This window comes from Cyprinodon tularosa, unplaced genomic scaffold (genome assembly GCF_016077235.1).
Source record: "Cyprinodon tularosa strain WSP-4 unplaced genomic scaffold, ASM1607723v1 ctg148, whole genome shotgun sequence".
In the NCBI taxonomy this organism is placed as follows: domain Eukaryota; kingdom Metazoa; phylum Chordata; class Actinopteri; order Cyprinodontiformes; family Cyprinodontidae; genus Cyprinodon; species Cyprinodon tularosa.
The window spans coordinates 117,606-140,613 of NW_024038309.1; the positions used below are offsets into that span (position 1 = coordinate 117,606).

Here is a 23,008-nt window from a genome sequence, read left to right on the forward strand (position 1 = left end):
TGTAATTGTGACTTGAATAAAGAACAATATGTAGCTTTCAGACCTCCTCGAAATAAAGGTATTCATCTTTTTCAGCACCTTTTATTGTGATACCATAAAGAATAAAGTACTGCATGAAACACTACCCTCAGAAGTCATCAGAAGTCTATCATAGGCCAGGGATAAAGCTGATGAGCCCTTTTAAGCAGGATAAGAATATAAAGCAATGACCTAGTTTTGAACATCTTATAGAGCTCTTTTTAATTGATTATCCTTAAACGCAAAAGTCTATTGAACGACTTTAAACCTACCAATAAAAGATCATCCACATGATTGGGAGGCAAATAAATCATTACCAAGAGAAGTGGTCAAGAGGCACTTATGAACTCTGGAGGATCTGTAGATATTTACAGCCTAGTTTACTGTATAGAATCTATTAACTGCACAACTAGTGGTCATAATCTTAACATTGTATAAAAAGTCTAAAGTTGCCACTCATGTTCTTAAAAGGCAAAGGTTGACACATAGCAGCTGGCCAGAAGCAATGTACAGACAATAATCTAACACTACGGTCCATTGCCCTGGATACGCCATCCTAACATCATTATGCTGTGGAAATGCTTTGCTGAAGCAAAGGCAGTGGTAATGGAAAGATCAACGGGGCTAAATACCAGACAGGGTTGCAAAAGACTTTCATTTTCATAGTGTGAGGGATTGCCTTCGAATCGGTTTGACTGTAGGATCTGGTTGAATTTTAAGGTGCCTTGAGAAGACGTGTTGTGAATTGGCGCTATATAAATAAACCAAATTGAATTGAATCTTCAGCAGAACACCCCTGAACGTACAGCCAGAGCTACAATAAAATGCCTTAGCTTAATCCTGTGAAAGAATGGCCTCCTGAAAGCCGTGACTGGCTCAAAAATCTATGGTGAGATTTAAAAATGAATGTTCATAGACATTTCCATCTGATTTTAAAGCTGGTTCTATAAAGTATTTGTTCAAAGTTGCTGGTAAGAAATATGATTTAGACTTTTTTTCTTGAATATGCTCTGCTTTGTGTTGGCCTATGACCTAAAATCCTAAAAATAAATGGAAGTTTTTTGCTCATACATGACTATGTAAATGAATACTCTAGTTAGAAAGACTTTTGCGAGGCATTGTTTGCGTTAAATGTGTAAAGTCGGGCATAACTGTGCGATTTTTTCAATCATTGCATGCAGCTGCAGCTCACACTGTACGACGAAACCACAGGATTTCGTCATACAGCCATGTTTCTGTGTTTACATCTGAGAGGAAGGAGAAAAAAAAGAATCCTTGTTTGCGCATGCCCACTGACCGATTTGCCCATGACGGCCGACCTCACGATTGTTGATCGGAAGGTGGTCGTGAGAGGCTGATCGCCCCTATTTACCCTCTCTACACTACATGACGTACGATCAGGCTCAATGTCGGCCCAATCGGAAAATTCTCGCACGACTGGAAAATCACCCCGAAAAGGGCAAAAAAATTGCATAGTGTAAGCCCAGCTTAAATGATGGGACTGGATATAGATATTCATCCAAAAAACAACAACAAGAAAGCTGGACATTTTGCCAACATGCAGGCATTTATACAAACACACATCAGGATTTGAAACCTTCACTAATGTTTCAGGATAGCTTTTAGTAGAGGGGCGTGCAGCTGCTGACGTAACAGATTATCCCATTACTGCAACCTGGGCGTTAGCACTCAGCCCACTCACTTTGGAGAATGACAAAGAGACAGAAAGTGTGGAAATACGAGGGATGTAGGAAAAGGGTCAATGCTCGATCCTTTTAGATCGAAAGGAGAGGAGGAAGACATGGGAGGGGGATGGGATGGGAAGAATTAGACAGAGATAGAAGCGATGGTGAATAAAAGACAGAGTTAAAAGAGGAGGGACAAAGCTAGAGACAGAGCGCTATTGCATGGAGAGGAATAGAAATGAAATATGAGGCAGCAGCAAGACATTACAAGGGCTGGAAAAGGAGCTGGGATACCAGATAAAAGCCAGCGATGAAGATTTGATAGTGTGGCTGTGAAAGAGATAGAGTGCATTAGGGAACAAAAACCATGAAAGATGCATCAAAGAGAGGACTGTTCAAGCTACTGCGGGTTGAGGAAGAGTAGAAAGGGTCACTTTAAAGGACTTTTAGAGGAAGAGGAAAGAAATCAGACCCACAACAAAAGAGATTAGTGTGAGATGAAGTAGTGATGGAACAAAGAGGAAATGTGTGGAATTTTTAGCCAGCCCAGAGGAAGTATTTCGGGATTAGTGTGACTAAAGGACAAAGAAACTGAATATTTTTGAAGGAGACTTTGAAAGTGTAGTCTGAAGGGTGAGACGTTTTACTGTCTTTAAAATAGTCTCAGTACTCTCTTGTGAAATATTTCTTAAAGACATAAAACACGGACAATACGCTTCTTCCTCAACTCTGGCTCTGGTGGAAATGGAACAGAGGAACGGAGATGGACAGAAAATATTTGGGCATATAGAGAAAATGAAATGGGTTTATATGTTTGAAGGAGGGTCTGACACAAAGCAAGGTCATTTTTCTGTCCACTTCTGCCCCCTGTGATGAATCACAGATAGGACACACACACACACACCTTAAGGGTGTAATAAACGCTGAACTTTTTATTGATTTCATCGGGTTTCAATCATGTTCTGGTTCGCTTGTTGTTTAAAAGGAAGCCTGCAGCATAAGGACCAGGATGTGATGTCCATATGGTTAATATTCTTATAAGGTTAGTGGATATGCTTTAAATGTTTTTAAATATGCAACATAAATGGGCATGGCTACATACATAGACACGCAAAAGCTTAAAGATCTTTGAGTATCAGACATAACAAGACAATGTCCTCAAATCATTTGGAAAACAAACCTTTTTTCCGACTTTTGTTTAAAACTGTTATTTAAATGCAAGTTTTTTATTGCAACATAACCTCTTACCAAGTTTTGTGAAGTTTGTAAGAGAACTCCCAACTGAGTTACTGAACTAAACCCTCTGAACTATCTCTTTATGAGGACTGATACAGAAAAGAGTGAAATAATAATAAATAATGATAAACTTTGACATCTACAAAACATAATGAGACAAGCGGGTGCACCGGGAATGGGCTGTTTTAATCTTAGAACAGGTAGCAGGTAGATTGATGCTCTATGTGTAAGAATAAAACTGGCCCTCATTTTCTGTTTTGTGTCAGATTAATAGCTTCTGTAAGCTATGGCTTATACCGACGCCATGCTCGATCTAAGATGGACTGAATATGCCTGCCACAAACCAGCCTTTCGAGACGTTTTCTGCAGATAAATGCAAATGTAGTCTGAATGAATGCAGCAACAAGGTCAGATGAGACAGCGTTACAGCTGTTTCTCTGATGATATTCTTAGAGATCAAAGAGGTTGGAGCTGCTGGTGAGCAAAGCATTTGGAGAACATGGAAAAAATTCAAATTAAACTAAATGCCAGTGATGTTCTTTGAAGAGGGAACTTTAAAAAATAAAGAACCTCAGACTCGAATAATGATCCCTGTAGTTTCCACATGACATTGTGCTTTCTTCTGCATGCATAAGGTGCAACATATTTATAAGGAGTTCCTTTGAAATTCATAATGTTAATTGTTGGAACCTGTTTGTTTGTAGCTATTTAGTGAATTTAGTTTTCTAGGCTTTAGATTCTTGCATAGACCCGTGACCCATTATTCAGAGCCACAATATTAAAATGCAAATGGTATAAATCCCTTTTCATCCAACTTTTAAAACTGTGCATGTTTTTTGTATAATGCAGTAGTTTTTGTGCATTTCCTTTGCTGTGCATAATCTCAACTGTTTAAAACCATATTACATCAACATTTGACAGTTTTTAATTTAATCTTGCACTTCTCTTGTGTCAGGGTATCTATCATACCTACATGGCTACATTTTTGAGGTTATTGGATGCAGTATGATAAACAGATAAATACCATCTCGCTGATCATGTCACCTATGTTACTTTCTACATGTACATTTGTGCAGACCGTGGCTGGAACATGGCTATCCAGTGTCAACATCTAGCTTGGTGTCTGCCAGCAGAGATTCCCCCTCCTCCTCCTCTTCTGCTTTGCTAAAAAATGCTCAGTTTAATTTGTCTCAAATCATCACTTTCAGATGAATCATATTAGGCAGTTCATATTTTTGTCATTCATTGCACACAAGAGAATAAAGAACAGCTAAATAGGGAAACATCAAAGACGAACTGTCTTGTTGCAGGGAACAATGTCTGGTGGAGTAAATGTTTTTAGGACGTTTTAGGAAGACTTACCAATACTTTTGGAAGGAGATGTATTTTCTCTTTATATGCTGCCATTAGGGGAGGAGGTTGTTTGCACAAAGTGAGCTTGTGCAGTTATGCAGATGACCTACAAATGTTCTCTCATGCTATCTTAAAATCTGAATGCATAACAGCTGTTCAACTTTCTCATTTGAAATCTTCAAAAGCCCAAATTAGTTGTATTCTGTAATACTGCCACACCTGACATCAGTGCTTCAATAACAATCCCTGAAATCTGGGAATAGACTTATACCAGCAGTTTAAATTTGACAAAGAAATTACGTTTTAAAAAAAGCCAGCATATGTATTCCATGTTTGTTTGATTAAATTAAATCTTTCTAAAATTTCAGTGACTTAGGAAAGGTCATGTATGCATTCAGCAGTGCAAGAATGAAATATTGCAATGAGATGTATATCAATGTCTCACAGTCTTCATAAATATAACTGAGAAAGCAGGTGCCCTTCTGTTAACCAACACCAGACATAAGCACATCTTCTCTGTTTTATCTTTTCCTTCCTTTTAGAACAGGAACCCTTACCTAGCTGAGATTTTAAATCCTCCTGCACATGGGAGAAGAGATAATCAAATCAACAGTTATTTATTTGATTATCTGTTTTATTTGGATGTTTTAAGATCTGGACTAAAACACTGGGGTGACCGGACGTCCCGCCTTTAGAATAATCTTCCACTAGATCTTCACCTCACCTCTGACCAGGGCACTTTTAAGTCTAGGCTTAAGAATGATGTTTTTAAACAGGCTTTTAATACCATTTAGTGGGATTTACTTCTTTCCCTTTTACCCCGTTTTGTAATGCCAATCTCTTCTTGTAATTTCATTTGACTATAGTTACACTGTAAAGTAAATAAAAAATTCAGTCAATGTATACCTCTGTATTTTTAGGACTAATATTCTTTAACATTTAGATGTGTTCCTGCTCCCGCACCAATCATTTCAAATACCCATCTTTCTCTCCACATGTTGAGTTGTGCAGGATATTGCTAATGACCAATCAGTTTGAATCAGTTATGTAGGGCAACTAGGGGAACATTAAAAGCATGTAGCAAACTAATCCTTGAAAATTGACTTTTGACATCTTGGCTTTAGAATATCCTTATTAATCCTTGGTCATCTCTTTTGCTTCTATGCTAAGTTTGTTGATCTTGTAGTTGATTTAGCTCTGGGGTTGCAATTGTCATAGTTTAGTGTCATAGTTTACTATCTATTTTGTATCTACATTACCATTTCTGTGTTGATTTTGTTATACATATTCGATTATTATCCTGATGAATAATAAACATACTGCTAAAGTTAATTAGATTTCTATACAACAGTTTGGTTTTTCTAAACAGTGTATGCTACCCTTCAATTTAACAGGGGTCTATGGGCCCACAGCATTATATATCATGCACTGTACTTAACAGAGAATATGAATTTTGCCATGCATTCATTCTTTGTTTTCCGCCAGACTATTAAAAAATATTTATCTAAAAACACAACTCTGGTTATTGTCCAAGACCTAGACTGTACAGAAATGTGATCTATTCTCAAAGGAGAGTATATCGTTTACCCACTACATAAATGTTTATATATTAAGATAGGATTTTGTGAGATGGTTCTGAAATGAAAGATTATTTAGCATCTTTTAATTATGCTTGGTGCTTGTTAAATATATTTAATTATAAAGGTTAAACCAACCCTCCAACGTTAAAGTTGGAGCAAATTCATATTAACAGACTAAGAAATCAATTGTTGACTTAACATATAGTTTCAGAACCAGAGTTTTTCCCTGATATGTTAAAGTGGAATATTAACTTCTTTTTTTTCCCTCCATGCACCGCACTGCTGTGTTTTATAATGATTTTGTGGAGAGTTGCTGCAGAAAGGAGCATTCTGATGTCAGTGTGGTGAAACGGCAGGTAGCTCCTACTGCTTTTGCCTGCTGTCAAGTCCAGAGGTGCTATAGCAGTTTAATGAGCTGGCTCACAGTTGGACAGAAGATACTGCAGTGTGTCATGTAAAGAAGGGATCGCATAAGTTAAGACAACACAACTTTCTGCTGGAAGAAAAAAGTTGTTTTTTCTCCAGCACACCTTTTTTTTCCAGTTTACAGTGACTCAAAGAGTTACTGTTTAAAAATATTGGAATTCCTTCATGAAATTCCTTCTACATGTAGCTTATATGTACATTTTAGGCTGTTACCATAGTCACAATATGTTGACTCTATGTATGATATACAAAACTGAGCCAGGTACATTGTAATAATGTTTTAAATAAAAAACAAACAAAAAAGTCTTGTAGCAACTATATAAATTGCTCGTTTTGTCGCACTAGATCAGTCAAACTACACCCTAATGTCTTTGGATGCCCAGCTATCTAAAAACGTTGTTTTTAAGCCTCTTCCTGTAAATACTGCTATTGATAGCATACAAAAGATGCGTTCAAGATTTTCTTAGAAGCTACATTTCTAACCCCCTAGTCTGAATTTTGACTGGAACACCCCTAAAAGTAAGAATTATGAGTTTGATAGTTGGGGAAGACAACCGTACCCCACTTCCACATTGAAGATGGCTACTACTCTCTTCAGCAGTAGTAAAAAACATTCTTACTTTGGCAGTTTCTGTCGCTTATTTACAGTAGCAGCCATTCAAAATGGCCCTTCCCAGCCAAATGCCTGCCCACTTCGCTGCACCTCACAGCAATATCCCCTCCAACTTCCAGCCACTGGAGTGACCCCCTCTTGCATATTTTTTACTTTGACTCAACTTTCACCAAATTGCAGGGTGTTGCCAGGAGATCATGCTTTCTTTTTAGATCTTAATGTCCACAAATCATGACAGAAAGAATATTTTAGTACAAAGATTAATGTTTAGAAAGGAATTGCAGGGGACCAGCCAAGGATAATTTTAGATAAATCTGGACACTTAATTTCTGAGAAAAGTAATCCTTTATACATTTAAATCAACCAGTTCTCACCCAAATTGCTCATCAGTCATGTTGCAGTATTGTGGTTTAAGAAGGACCATGTAGCTTTGAAGAAAAGTCAAACCCACTACCAAACCAAAATAAACATGGCAGCGCCGGAGGACATACGTGTTTCGTCAGAATCCACAACTTTATCTTTCAATGTTGAAGAACAAGAGTGTTCGGATGGTTTCTGCTGCTTTATCATTTTTAATTGTGATTGGCTAGCATCAAACTTTGGTAGACAGACACTAGGTGTCACTTTGCTTCAAAAACTGAAAAGTTTCCGCTTAATTGCCCTTCTTTCCCTGAACTGATTTGATGGAAGCTGTTCCAACTTTTTAATGTGCAGAATTCAACCTGATTGCTTCTACAGTATATTTAGATCTCCAAAATTAGAATGTGCCTCATGCAAGAACCATTCATAAAAACAATTTGTTCTTAAAGCTGTCTTATGAAAGATTTTTAAGAGAATATGTCACTTTCAATGTTTTTCCCTGATTTCAGACTTCAGACTTGACCTCTTGGGCAATCAGTCAGCTGTTAACCAAACTTAGTTTTTCACTAAAAAACTACAGCAATTGTCCATTTTATTTGGCTACATGTTTATATTTTTATGCAACTCTGCAATTATAAATTGAAATTTAATTCACTGATGACAAAGCTACAGGTATCAGTCACTGCACCTGCAGCTGGGATGTCGGTATCCAAGGGACGTTGCTTTAATTTTTTTGACATTCAGTCAAAAGAAAGGTCAGTCAGAGATCAAGCTACTATCGAAATAACATCTGGAACAGAAAACGTATGGAAAGTTCTTAAGAAATCCTCTAACGGTGAGACTTGCATTGATTTCATCGTAGTTTCTTGGCTTTTATTTTACACTAGATGTGGAATATTTGTGTTTGGGTCTGTCTGACTTTGTTAAATTATAGTTTTACGGTCAACATTTTATATAATGCTTATACATGCGAGAGAGATGGTGAGTGCATAGAAGGGTAGAAGAAGTGATTTGGAGAAATACAGCACAGGTGTGTCGGTATACTATAAAGGGATTTAGCAGAATGTTGTCGTGTTGGTTAATCTCTAACTTATATTAAGCATTTACATAATATGTAGCACCTCTTGCCCCCATCAGTAGTTTTTTATTGAATGTTTTTGGATCAAATTATTTTTATATTGTTTTTATACCTTTTTTTTTTACTTTTGTAACAGTGTAACCACGTCATGTACAGCCCTTGTTATTTATTTCTCACTGTTTGGCTTTTTAGAGATCCTTTGATTATTGTGCTCAGTTTTTCAGTCAGCAGACCTCGATTCGCAAACCTTTAAAGATTTTTTTCTTCATCCTCAGTGCCATTTCTATGAAAGAACACCTGCGTGTTCACAGAGATGTGGGAACATGCGGGGTGGTTATTATACAGCTTTCTGTTTCTCACAGGGGGAGTGCATCACGTTTACGAAAATCATTTACTTAAGTTAAGAATGTTTTTTGAATCTGACATGTATTGTTCGTAAATTGAAGTCAGAGAACAAGTACGAAAAGTTTACAACAAGAATACAAAAATTTTGTTGCATGAGGCTCAATGAGTCAATAAATGAAAAAAAGTTCTGAATATTTGGTTGTTTTAGCCAAAGATTTAATTTGCAGGCAGTTGTAGAGATGGATATTGGGTCATCCAAATGCAACTTACTTTGCTGGTCTCTTCATTTAGCTACTGAGGGAAGCTCTCTGGCTTTTTTGCTCTGGCAACAGAAACTCACTTAAAGAGAGGTGCTAAGAGGCCCCGGAGGGGTCGGAAACACATGCAGAGAGAAGCCACACTTATTTGCCAGATGCACCAAAAAGAGGTACAAAACCTCATAAAATCTTATTTGCATGCAGCAGAAGAGGTGCACTCTTGCAAAGATGCTAAAAACAGACACATGCTTCTACCTCTTACTCTCCACTTCACAGCAAAACCTGTCAGCCTATAAGTGGTGGAAGAGACAGGGTCAGGGAGGCTGGGAGTCAAGATGGGCCCGATTAATTAGGCAATTTTCTTTCTCTTGAGACGATGATAACGACTGATGCAGCAGCCCTTGGCCACAGCGGGCAGGTTTGGAGAAGCAGTCGAGGAGAGATGGAATGGTTGGTGGGTGGAGGTTTGGTTTCACAGGTTAAGAAGTCCTTAAATACTCCGGTTTTTAAACCCAACGTACTCAGATAAAAACTTGAACTAACCAAATGCCGTTTTGAAAGGATAAAGGTGTCACATACTGCTTTGTGAGTTTTGCTGTGGCCCATGATAAACAGCATAATGTTACATTTGTGCAGACATTCTGCATAGGGCTAAATGAAATGGGCTCTTAATTAATGTTTACATAAAATCATTGTGCTTGTTATGGAGAGTGCTATAGCTGCACAAAGTTAATAGTGTTTGATAATATAACCCCAAAAAGTGTTAGGATAATACCCATAGTCTGGACTTTCCAATATTTGACACTTAGGAAGATGTTGATGTAAACTGGCCAAGAGCCCAGGGAAAAATGCTACTATTTCATGACAAGTGACACACCTCCTCCTCCCCCACCTTGGCTTCAATTTGTCCTGACTCAACACTTTCTAGACCACCATTAACCACAGTCGGCATGTCAGAGCGTGGTGTGGGAGCAAGATAAGCAGATATTAGCTGGGCTCCCCATCAGCAGAATGCCCCCCGGGAGGAGTAGGAGAAGGGGAACTGCTGGGTGTGAGGCTTGGCTGGGCATGAGTGGGCAGTGAAGGGCATGAGATGGCAAGGACAGCTGATGCCATTTCCCATTGAGGTTGGGGTTGCATGTCATAGTGAGGCTGTACTGATCTGGTTTCAAAAATACATTACATTGGAGTTGAGTTCTTACTAAATGTAATCAAAGTAGGATTGATTTCAATTAAGTTTATCTATAATGCACCAATTCCAATGCCATAATGACACAACAATAGGCCCGTGAGCAACATTATCTGGGTGAGCCCCATATGAAGTACAACACCCCACACCTACCCGCCCCCCCCGCCGCTGCCGTAGACAACCAACCCGAAATGTGCCCCATACATACACACTTCATCATTTCATCATTTTTCACCTTTACTAGACATGAATATACTTTAGTATAGTCTGCTGTAAACTGAGTCTTATCGGGCTACCTTAAGTTTTACAGCTCCCCTCCTCACCCACACTCTCTCCATTCATCTCCTGGTTGCAATCTTTACTCACTGTGGCAGCAGCAATGTCCGCCTCTCCTTCTTTGGTTCTTTGGAAAAATATGTTTATTTTGGGAAGCTTTTTCCGTTCTTCCATTAGCTCTTCTTTCCTTTTTTTTTCTTTTCTGGAATCTGCTTAAGTACCTCATTTTGGTATCCATCGTCTCTAACACATTGTACATGACGGTTATGGTTTTAATCTACGCTCTGGATTACCCATAATTTCAAGTCGTACTGTAAAAAATAAAACACTCAAATACATTGTTCTTTTAAGATCTTTATTGCGGTTTGAAACATATTATATGAGTGTATTTTTTACCAACCGTCTTATGAACTATACACAGTTATTAACATAGTAATTAAAAGTACCACTGTTTGCTTTGCTATTGGTGTCGTGTTTAAACGGCTCACCATACTGTTGAAATCTGCCATGTGTTGCGGTATAAATAACGTCAGGTCAGTCAACCTAGTATCAGGTGGGTTTAAGAGACGTCCTAGTCCACAATTGCATAGGGGGCCAACCAGATGTCAGTGACTGGGCCCCTAAGAGGTCGGGGTCCTCAAAGCAATTGCAGTCTCTGCTTACCGATAGTTACGCCATTGACCAAATTACAACACATGTCATCTCAAGGTACTTTACAGAGCCATTTCAACCAGATCATACAGTCAGATTGGTTCAAAGTTTTCTATCTAAGAAAAACCAGCTGATTGCATTGACTCATTGACTCAAAAGCAATCCCTCACACCACGCAATCTTGTAGCGACAGTGGTGAGGAAAACACTCCAGGAAGAACAGGACGAAAGCTCATTACAAAAAAATTAAAAAACAATCCACTGGAATTTTTTTCCAAATTTGAAGACATTTCGCTTCCCATCCAGGAAGCTTTTTTAATTCCAAATGTCCGAAATAGTGTTGAGTTCGTGGCGTTATAGAGTGGACCAAAAAACAAAGCTTTGTTTTGGCTCAGAAGACATGCAAATTGAACTTGATGAGCAGGTCTTCCCTTTGGAATGGGGGTGGTTTGGTTTCTTTCAGGTATTAGCCTGTAATACCCGATACCGGCCTTTTCTCTGAAAGGGGGGTCATTAAAGGGAATTGTTGGCCTGGATAAACAGGCGAGGTGTTCTATTCCACTGTAAGGGGGTGGGGGTTTCTACGATAGTGGGAAGGAATCAGCTCAATCGCTTAATTGTAGATTTTTGAAATCTGAGTCTACCCCCTCTGTTTAAAGTTGTTTTTTCTTTCTTAACATAGATGGCTTCCTGCACGTCCCTCTCAAACCACCTATCTTCTTAAGGAAGAAAGGTCCAGCAGAACCAGGATCAGTGTGACCGACTATCTGCTTGAAGCTAACTGGGGTTCGAGGAGACAGAAGTAGACATACAGAAAGAAGCAGAGACACAAAAGGTAACTGTTAACCAGCTACACAGGTGGTCTCGTCCAGGAATCACACAGTCAGGCAGACAAACAAAGGTGTTGACAGCAGCAGCACAGCTTATATCTCTCTCCAGGATGGTGTCACAGCCAAACAGGAACAGACCAGATGAAGCTACTATGATGAGAAAAAGTAGAAAGAGTATAACGTTAGATATTGAGCTAACAAATCCCACAGGATGGGAGAATATAGAATGAAGCAGAGTGATGAAAAAGGGTCCCCATGTCCTCTTGCAGTCTAAGCCTATAGCAGCTTAACTAGAAGTCACTCTAACTAGAAGCTTTATCAAAAAGTGACTCAAAGTGATTATTTTGATTTGTAGATATGTTATACTCCCAAAGGAAAGGAAAATCTTAAATAATGATTGATCTCTAAGATGTTTCATGTATTTCTCCTAGACAACGATGAGATATGAGTGACACCAAAATGAGAGTAGGGTATATTTCTCCTGTGTCTCTTTTTTTTCCCACTGGAACAATAAGATATACTGAAGCTCGATTAAGTCTCAAGTTTCAGGATAGATCTCAAAAAGTTTAAATATGATTCTTAGACTTACCCAACATTTGTTTCTCCTTCTGATCTCAGGCGGAGAAATCAGAGAGCTCTCAACATGAACTAAATCTAGTCTCATCATAGTTTTAGTTCATGCTCTGACAGAGCAAAGGAGAGGCTCTCCACAAGCACTCCTTTCATGGTGAAGACAAGATCTCAACAAGCTCTAACATCATTCTCAGTGTCTCTTTGTGACCTGAGAAAGGAAAATCAGAGGGCTCGCTCTATGAACTCAGTCTACTCTCATCACAGCTTTGGAAAGCATTAAACACAACATTCCTAGAACTGACTCCACATTCAAAACAGTATGAGACTCTTAGATATATAGAGAAGAATTAGATGTTTTGTAAAACAAATGTCAGTAGGCAAATCACCTGATGAATATGTTTTGACTTCCAATTTTTATAATTAATCTTGGGATACCTAAACAAATTGTTATTCAAAGCTTTAAAAGAATGTATTGAAAAATATTATTTCATGCCAAATATAAAACAAGGATTCATGACATTATTACTCAAAATCAGGAAAAGAAAAGATATATCGATAATCTGAGGCCAAAAACTTTATTGAACGTAGATTACAAATGATTCACCCTTATCTTCTCAAATCGACGGAAATATGATTTGAAATAGATCATGCATGAAACCTAATCAGGATTCATAAAGGATTGGTCTATACACAACAATATTAGGTTGGCTCTTGACTTAATATACTATAATTTGTTTATTGAATATATAAACGTCTGACTATATAGAGCATTCATTTTGGCTTGCCATGATGGTGTGTGAGTGGCAGGGGATTTGAGTGGGTGATCTTGTTTTCAATACATTGTGGGGACCTTTAAGGGAAAATGGCAAGTTGTGGGGTCCGACTGCTCTTTGTGAGGCCCAATGCCTGTACCCCAGGCAGGGAATTGCTGTTTTTGGGTCTGTGGTCACGTTTAGGAATTGACTTTAGATTGGAGTTAGGGTTAGATATGAACCCGTAATGGTTAGGCGTTAGACACTCTCTCGATGATCCCCCCACCCAGTCCAACGACTAGGGCAGTTGGTTAGAGGATCACAGGCATTGCACAGGCCGGCGCACGTTTGTTGGTATCTCTCAGATCCATAGCCAATCCAGCTTGGAGAATTAGGGTTAGGTTTAGAGTTAGGGTCAGGGCTAGGTTTAGGGTCAGGGCAACAGTCAGGGTTAGGGTTAGGCCAACTGTCAGGGTTAGGGTTAGGCCAACAGTCAGGGTTAAGTTTAGGGTACCGGTCAGGCTTAGGTTTAGGGAACCGTTCAGGTTTAGGGTCAGGGCAAAGGATAGGTTTTAGGGTTAGGGTAATGGTTAGGGTTAGGATAAGGGTCACAGTTAGGCTGTAGAAATTAATTGAAGTCAATGGAAAGGTTCCGCAAAGCTAATGAGACACGTATTTGTGCGTATGGTTGAATAGGTTTTAATGTGTTTTGCAATTTTTGCATGTTATCTTATTTCTCCTTGTGAATTTTACGTGAAACATTTGAGACAAAATAAAAACTAAAATTAGACTGAGTTTAAAAACTCAGATATGTCTCATGAGCTATGCGAGAGCAAACATTGATGGGTGAAATTTTCCACTGGGCTGTTTTAACTTTATATAACTTAACTTAATATAAGATGCTAAGATAGATCTATGTCTTAACAACCGAAAAAATGGGCATCATCTTCATCTAGCATATAAAGATCCCTCAGAGAAAAAGCTAGAAAAAGATACTACCAAATTGAACTAATTGGTCTATCCATTCCATCATCCCATCCAGACCAATCCTGTAGCATAAATTGTGACAGAGGTTTACCTTCCAACAGAATGGCTCTAAGCCATAAGCAAGAACATAAAGGAATAGTACACCCAAAACATGATTAGCCTTCATTTTCTACTCACCCCCATGCTGAACAACACTCTGGAGTACTTTTTTGATATCTCAAATGCATCTGGAGATCTGGGAGGCTTCTTGTTGTCTGCTGACATTTAAATAATGGAGGTCTATGGTGCCAGAGGCAGAAAGGTCCATAAAAGTCCACAAAAAACGTGTCAATATTCCTCCATACTGCTCGTCCAATGTATTCCAAGTGTCCTGAGTGGGTAGCATCCAGAATTTACTCGAAACGAAGTCATTTAGAATGTTTTTAGAGCATAAACAGTAGTGTATAGGATTTCCTGAAAGAGCGCGCCTGCGAGTTCACGACGCTACGGAAACCGCGGCAGACCAAACCAGACGAAAGTGCGCATTCAGCTTGGCAAAGAACTCATGCTCTTCCTCAACACTGAAGTCCTCAGACATTTTTCTTTCGTTGTTTCTTTCTTTGCACAGGTAAACAGCACATTTCTTCTTCTACTCTTGTATTATCGGCAGAGCAGACGCTAAATTGCGCACTTTCATCTGGTTTGAACTGCCGGCTTCCGTGAACGCTCAGGTGCGCGCTTTCAGGAAATCCTATACACTACTGTTTATGCTCCAAAAACATTCTAAATGACTTCGTTTCGAGTAAATTCTGGATGCTACCCACTCAGGACACTTGGAATACATTGGACGAGCAGTATGGAGGAATATTGACACGTTTTTTGTGGACTTTTATGGACCTTTCTGCCTCGGGCACCATAGACCTCCATTATTTGAATGTCAGCAGACAGCAAGAAGCCTCCCAGATTCTCCAGATGCATTTGAGATATCAAAAAAGTACTCCAGAGTGTTGTTCAGCATGGGGGTGAGTAGAAAATGAAGGCTAATCATGTTTTGGGTGTACTATTCCTTTAAATGAATTGGTTCCCAAAGTCCCTTCATGTGTTCAAATGGCCTAGTCAAAGGTCTGACCTAAATCTATTCCAGATTATTTAGGAATAACTGATAGCTGATTTTTGTAAATACTTTGTAAACATTTTAATTGAACTTGAGGTAACTTGCAATGAAGAATGAGAATGGGTTGAAATATCTCTATGCAATATGCAATAATATGCAAAGATGATAGAGAAATACCCTGAAAACACTTTTTGGATTGAAATAACACAATTGTTATTTAGCATCATTTTTCCTCCGCTGTAAGGAAATGCATTATTACTATCAAATGTGTGTTTTTCTCTATAAGAAAATACAGTTGAAGTTATTGGTTTCAATGTGGTAAATGTTGGAAATGTTTAAGTGGTCTGACTGCTACAATAAGGCACTAAAGGTAAAAAGTTTACTGCTGGTTTGCACTATACAACCTCCAAATCCAGATTTGTAAGTTTTAAGGTCTTTTGAAGCAATTTGTTTGAAAATAAGAGCTCAAGCAGAACAAACACTTTTTGCCGCAGTAGATTTATTGCTCTGGCCAAAGTCAGCACTGCAGGATTAAATAAGTTTGGAGCTGCGGTCAGCTCTCTGGAAACCAAGCTGTTCTGCACCTCCTTCATTGCTCTCTTCCTACATATTTTCCTCCGTCTTACTTAATGGTTAGATTTCAAACCAAAAAATAAAAAAATAAATAATCTCAAACAGGACAGCTAAATATTCTACTAGCATGTTGACTCATCAGCACACCAGCCACACAAATAAATAAACACACTGACTCATGGATATGCACACATCAAATAACTGCTGGAGTACAAATAAGGGGAAGTACACACTGCAGGAATGGAACACTGTCACAAAGAATCCATTCATTTAAATCAGGGCTGTACCCACATACGTCCAAACACTGCACTTTTAATAGACCTCTGCCTCTTTACGGCTCTCCGCATCTTAAACCCATCAATCCGCCGCTCTGCTCCTCTTCCTTCTCTCTGTGTTTCTCCGCCATATCTGATCGGAGCAGTGATGCAGCCTCCCTCCATCCTTCTCATCCAGCCCCTCTGTTTTTGCCCACTAAATCGCCTTTCTTTCACTACCAACTCTGTCATTCTCTTTCATTTTACCACTTTTTTGGGGGGGGGTTTGCTCCCTTCTTATTTCGTTCATTTCTTCATTCTTTTCCTGTGCTGAGAAGGCTTGAGCCAGTGCAGGGGCAGTGCATGTGAAGAGGGATTAGATAAAGGAGAAAAAGTGAGAGAGGCTGAGCTGAAAGTGAGTCAGAGAAAGAAGCCAAGGACAGCAAACAAAAAGAGACGGATCGACTTGGAGGCTATAAATGAGCTTTAGGGAGGGATGGATTGAACAGATTCTGCGCGACCCATTGAGCAGCATAGATATCAACTTGTAGCAGATCAAATTTCTACATCTATTTATCTGTTTCAATAAACAACTCAAACTTTCACTAATGATGTGTGATGATTATTAAAGCAGGCTTGCAGTACTTCAAAAAAACTCTCCCACAATATTGATAGAATTAAAAATCACTTTATATAGCCGCTGAGATGTTGTTTTTCTGTCAGTCAATAAAGCATAAGCACAAAGGATAAAGTGAAAGCGAAGGACATAATACAGTTTCTTAAGATGTACGTTTGGTTTCTGATCAATTTATCTATTTCGGCTTCAGGGAGGGATTTTAATTGCACTTAAAAAAGAAAAACATGTTTTGTTTAACAAATTAAACAAACTTCTTTAACTCCAGACAAATAATAAATGAAGGAATCACTACCTCCCTGATGCAACGTTGCCCTCTGTGGTTAAAACAGCCTAACTGAGAAACTTCTTCCAATATATATAGCTTCTCTAACATCAGTCTTAAGATAGTGTGCTCTGCTTTCAGCTTTGAGATGTTTCTTACAGGTGCAGCTCGTTTTAAGCTACCCACTAGCATCTATGTGAGATGACGATCTAGGCTTGTTGGATATACTGCCGCGTTTCGGGTCGCTGTCATTTTGCAGGCTCCAGTTCTGCTTCAGCTTTATCTTTTATTTACAGGTGGTCTTACATTTTCCCCAAGCCCCAAGTGACACCAAAGCAAAAGTCATGTTGGGTTCTATGAAGGCGACATGACTGGGTTCTGCTGCAAACCATAGTATTATATTCCGTGAGTTGGTTATGTCGTTTTTTGAAAATGTCTTCTTCTTTGTTTTTGAATTATTTAGTTGAGAGTCACCCATGGCTCTGCAATGGGGCCAAAGCTTATATCACAATATATTTTTCAATATATTTTTGTTATTAAAATATGAAAGCCTCAGAAAAAATACTTAAAAAATAAAAATAAGAATTTCACTAGTTCAGTCTTGGGGTTAGAAGCTGTTACCTTGCAAGCAAGATAAAAAGTAGCAAGATTTGTGAATCCAACAGATGTGTTAGCCTTTATACAGAGAGGCTGTGAACCAATAAAATGTGGTGACCTGTATTACGTCTACCAGAGGTGGAAGGCTGAAGCAAAACAAACATTGCTGCACCAGTTTTACCCTCTATTTCTTTTAGAAAAACAAGCCAAAGGCTGCAATTTCTACCTTTGTGGATGGTTAAGATGTTTGCATGTTGCTTCCAACCAGATTTGGTAAGAATATGTGGTAAAACTTCTACTCTCACCCAGACAGAGTACACCATTTTATACGAGTGTTTGAATATCTAGCATTCAAAATTTCCCATAATGAACTTTAAAGAGTAGTGATCATCCATGGTCAGTAGATGAGCAGATATATCCAGAGGTCTCCTCTCAAAGCGTCATGGGATTTGTTTTGGGCGTGAAAGAGAACAAGGATGGCCCAGGCACAGAGCTGGAGTCACGTGACCAACGGGGAGTGAAAAGTGATCATCTGCCCAAGTGGTCAGTTAAATAAGTTCACTATAAAGTCCTATATATAGTCCCTGCTCTATAAAGTGATTGAGGCTATTGCATGGTCGCAGCCACAGGCTCGATCTCATAGTTAAAAACATTGCAAAGCCATTATGTTGTAAACAATGTAATCATGCAATGTGATGTACACCGAAAATGAGGTTAAACCTCATATCACAGTTATTGAATACAATTTTACTGCGATACTTATTGATATTGAATTATTACCCAGCCCTAGAATCAACTAACTAAATCACATTCCTGTAGAGGTAATTTCTGTAGTTTGGCTTTCAACTCTTTTTGATCGTACAAACATGCACCTTTGCACCAGCTGTACCTGTATTTCCTGTCATGATGTTTTGGATTTTTGGAGGCTTTTCCAGCTGAGTTACCTTCAACAACTGATAATGATCAATAACCATAATAAACTACTTCGCTTGCAGTAAAAAAAAAAATAAAAAAAAATCTATAAATCTATTGACAAACCCAAAAGCTACTAAAATCTTGTTTCTAAAGAGCTCAGGTGTCGCTATGGATTCTCATCATGATGTTTACTCCGAACACAATGAAGAGCAGACGGGACTTAATGTCCAAGGTTCAAACATGGTAAAAGTCCTCAGGTTCTCGGCATTTACACTGTGTAATTTTGAAAATTTTCAGTGCAAATCCATGTTGAGATGTCCACATTTATTCCTCAATAAGAACTGCATTTTTTTTTACCTTTAACACACAGCTGTCATATGGTCGACCTCATTTTTTTTCATATCACTCTAGCCCAGTAAATCTAAACATTAAAGCTATCAGACATCTTTTCTGCACCAGATGCTATTCATCTGGCTCAGAGAACATCATATTTTCATAGAGAAATACCTTGTACTGTAGCTCCTCAGTTACCTACACTCAGAAAGAGACATTTTGTTTATGAATTATCGATCCAACAAGTTTGAATCAGGCACAGTGTGCTTTGTGCTACAGAGGGGAATAGAAATGGCTTTATGGTGTGTTGCTCTGGCTATTTTATATACATATATATTATACCAGTGGAGAAGTAGATATATTTTCACCCTTAGGACAAGGGGTGAAGAATGCCATGCAATAAAAAGCAGTAGTTGTGTAATGTGTGATGTAACAACAATGTCATAGCCATTTCGTTGCATGTGTAAACTTAACAAAGACAAGAGGACAAAAATCTTGGCTTAAAGCAAAAGAAATAGGAGGCTCAATGAATTATTCCTTGTATTGCTGAGTTTAGTTCCAGAGTTAAAGAGCGTGGGCTGTTAATAAACTTGCCAGCTCCTCTCTGTCAATGCCAAACAGTTTTGTCATCCACTGACTCTTCAATTGTGTCCTTTTATCAAATTGGGTGATTGATGTTTAAAGGAACAAGTCATGTTGGCAATTTAATGTTCATTTATTTCACAAACAAGGTCCTCAGTGGTGAATGAGAGAACCGTAGACAAGCACAAGAGCTTGCTACCACCTCTATGATGGTCACCACTTTACTCAGACACTGTTATGTGATTGCAAATCCATCTGGCACATATAGATCACTCTTTTTGAGGCCATAAATGTTGATTGTAGTTAAAATAACTGAAAGTCCATTCCACCCTTACCAATCCATCTGGCCAACCCTGCTCCTTAAGGGCAAACATTAACATGCTAGTGGGCAGACCTTAGTTTCTAGAGAGAAATATGGAGATTGCCACTGGTTGAAGAATTGCATCTTGATACTAACACTCATTAAGATTGCTTCCCACTATGAAGAGCATTAATAAAACAGACCTGCATGTTTTTGGGCTGTGGTAGGAAGCTGGATACAACTCTTGCAAGCATGTGAAGAACATGCAATGTCAATGCGGAAAATCCCTCTAGATTTGTACAAAGGACATCTTTTCTGCGAAGCTAGCTACTGTCCCTCCTTGGAGCCTCCTGAAGAACAAACATTGTATTTCCTTATGCAAATGTAAAATTGATTTCCCTAAGATTTTGAATCAAAATGTAAGAATAGTCTCATAATGCTACCATAGCTTTTGCCACAGCTAAAAAGCTTTTACTAGCCATTGTTTGCAGCAGAAATATAAATCCTCTGTATACCATTGTTGCATTCTGTTAGACTTACCTTTGCTTGTTTGTTAAAGCCAAAGTAAATCTTAGTATATTCAATATTTTATTGATATGCATTTAATCCACACAGTTTTCACTTTATAATTGATAAGAATTATTCTCTGCTAATATTAAAGCGTCTTCTAAGAGAGTCTCATTCGTTTAATCTCTGCCACAGTTGAGCAGTTGCATAATGTGGATTGTGTTATGATGGCTATTTGTTTTGGTTAATTCAAGCCATGCTTTTGAACCTGTGAAAAGAAATCTATAAATATTCAGTTAAGACATTTTTAGCTGGTGCTCTTTGGGCCAACATGATGCGTGTCAGAGCAGTTCACTGTCTCATGCCACTAAACAGATCTGAAATTAGCTGTGAGTAAATAAAACAGGATAAATGAGAGGGAAAGAAGTGTCGCTGCAGAGAGCCAAAGTCTGTTTGGCTCAGCTGGCCTGGTTGTCTGCCGTTATGTTTTCAGGGGCATCAGGTCCTGACCAATAACACCCGCACACCTGCTCTCTGCCTTCCATATCTCCCTCATCTCAACCAAAACAGCTGCCAAGCCCATAATAACTCTCTCCTTCACAGCTCCCCGATAACTATAACCCTCATCTGTTTTTAATTTTTCTATTTTAGATCCAGTCCTAACCCTTCATTTTTATTTTTTTTCCCCACAGGATCAGCCAATCTCTGCTAACCCCATTTACCTTGTTGTCTCATATAGAATAAACTGTATTTGACCTTGAGATAAATATTAAAATCTCCCCCTTTTATCATTTCAGTTCTTGGTAAAAAAAAAAAAAAAAAAAAACAGAATCATGAATATTTAAGTGAACCCAAGCTCCCTGACATTAAGAAGTCTCAATAGGCTTAATTGAAGCTTGAAATGTTTGATGATTTAATCATTAACCCAAATTGTAGAAACACATTTTCTACAAGGCAGCAATGTCACTGATTGTCCTCTACAAAAACTTAAAGCTGCAAGCTGTAAGAGACAGATAGATATTTAGAAAAAAAGCCATATACTGGGTGTTTTATTTGACTTTCTTTGACAACATTCTTTTACATTGCAGCTGAATGTGTTTACCTCTTAACCTCACATACGTAACACTGATTAAAGTGACCTGAGATAATTGAATGAATTTTCTAAAATCCCTTTCACTTTCTTTTCCTATTCTTCTCAAGAGAATATACTGAAAACATTTTTTTTTTTATCCAAATGCCTCATGCAGCTTTAGCCTTAATACAGGTTTTAAAAGTCATGCTTTGCTTTTTGCTCCACTATAAAAACTTTAAGCTGGGTTTAAGGATCAGGGAGAGATCCTTTCATGAATGGCTGCCTGTATTTTTACTTTCATTTAATTTTACAAAAGCCATATTTTGTAAAGAATTAAGTAATTTATTAAAACCAGTGAACATGTAAACAGATTGCACAGCAAATCATCAAAATATCATAAACATTCATCAACCAGAGATGATAATTAATGTGTTATAAGATATTTTTTTAAAAGAGATTTTCAACTAATTTGTTTGTGCATTACCAACTAAAGGCAGCTTTAAACAGTTGGATCTTAAGACTTAAGCTTCTTTAAAGATGGATTTTAGCCTTACAAATAATCAAATGTGCGTATTTGGAAACATTTAAATTGTTCCTTTTGACAATTTTTTTGCATAGTAACAACCACGATTTGGGCTTTTGCAGCTTTAGGTTAACAAAAGTTAACATTGCTCAACTTTATAAAATCTCTGTTGGCAATACTTTCTTGTAGTGTTAATATTTACAATTTGTTATAAAATATGCAAGAACTAAAACCTTTGGTCAGCAGTCCAAACATGAATTACAATGTTTATATCTGATGTTTCTATCCTTAAGAGAGACAAATCGATTTTCCACAGATGAACTGCAAAGAATATGTAAAATAAAAATCCCAAATTAACAACAATTAAATAGAAAAGTAGAGCAAGTTTTACAGACTATGGTCCTGACAATAGTTTAATTTATCATCAAATATAAGCTTAGAAAGTTAACAACAAAGAGGAAAACGCAAAGCTCAGAAAATTGTTCTGTAAGAATCTTTAACATAAATCAGATTCAGCTCTGTTTATATTCATTTATTTCAAATTACTTACATTTATCATATAAGAAGAATCTATTGTTATTGTTTTGCTATAAATACTTATAAAAAAGATGCTCAATAATAAGTTAAACATTTTATTTGATTGCCAGCCTTGTTTTAATGGTGAAAAAAAATCACAACAGTCGAGTGCACTTGTATTTTAACTATTCTTTATTCAGCTTAAAGTTATTTTTCAATGTTTCTTGACTTTTTGTTGAACTCTTTATTATGGATGTATTACTAGATATTTGTTAGGATAAATATCTCTTTTAAGGAACTAGCTGAATTTCAACTTTTTTTCGCCTTTAGGCAAAAACGATTCTAAAAAGATAGTTATTATGGTGGGTGTTTTGCCAACTTAACATCAGCAGTGCAATTGGCCCTGTTTTGAACAGAATTGATCTTATACTCATACTTTGTTTTGGAAGCACAAGAAGCAGTGAAAATTAGGTCTTTACTCCAAATTGTACAGTCTATTTTTTTAGTTGTAGGTTTTTTTCCCGATTGACCATTTTAGAAGCCTTTAATCAAGGGTGTTAGGACTCAACCACTTGTGAATGAGTGTTTCAGACAGGCTGAAGGGGGAAAAAGCAATTTGAAGTACTGTATTACAA

At 37.9% G+C, this 23,008-nt stretch overlaps 1 protein-coding gene across 5 annotated transcripts in view; it reads left to right on the forward strand.

Annotated features, from left to right (window-relative positions):
• nlgn2a (neuroligin 2a) overlaps window positions 1-23,008 on the forward strand; it is a 308,659-nt gene that overhangs the window by 31,229 nt on the left and 254,422 nt on the right. For 3 of the 5 annotated variants that reach the window (XM_038279104.1, XM_038279108.1, XM_038279106.1), the window contains exon 2: window positions 11,749-11,901. The exons of the other annotated variants lie outside the window; for them this stretch is intronic. The gene's annotated coding sequence lies outside the window, so the exon portion shown is untranslated. The remainder of the gene's footprint in view (window positions 1-11,748; window positions 11,902-23,008) is intronic. 5 annotated transcript variants of the gene reach the window in all.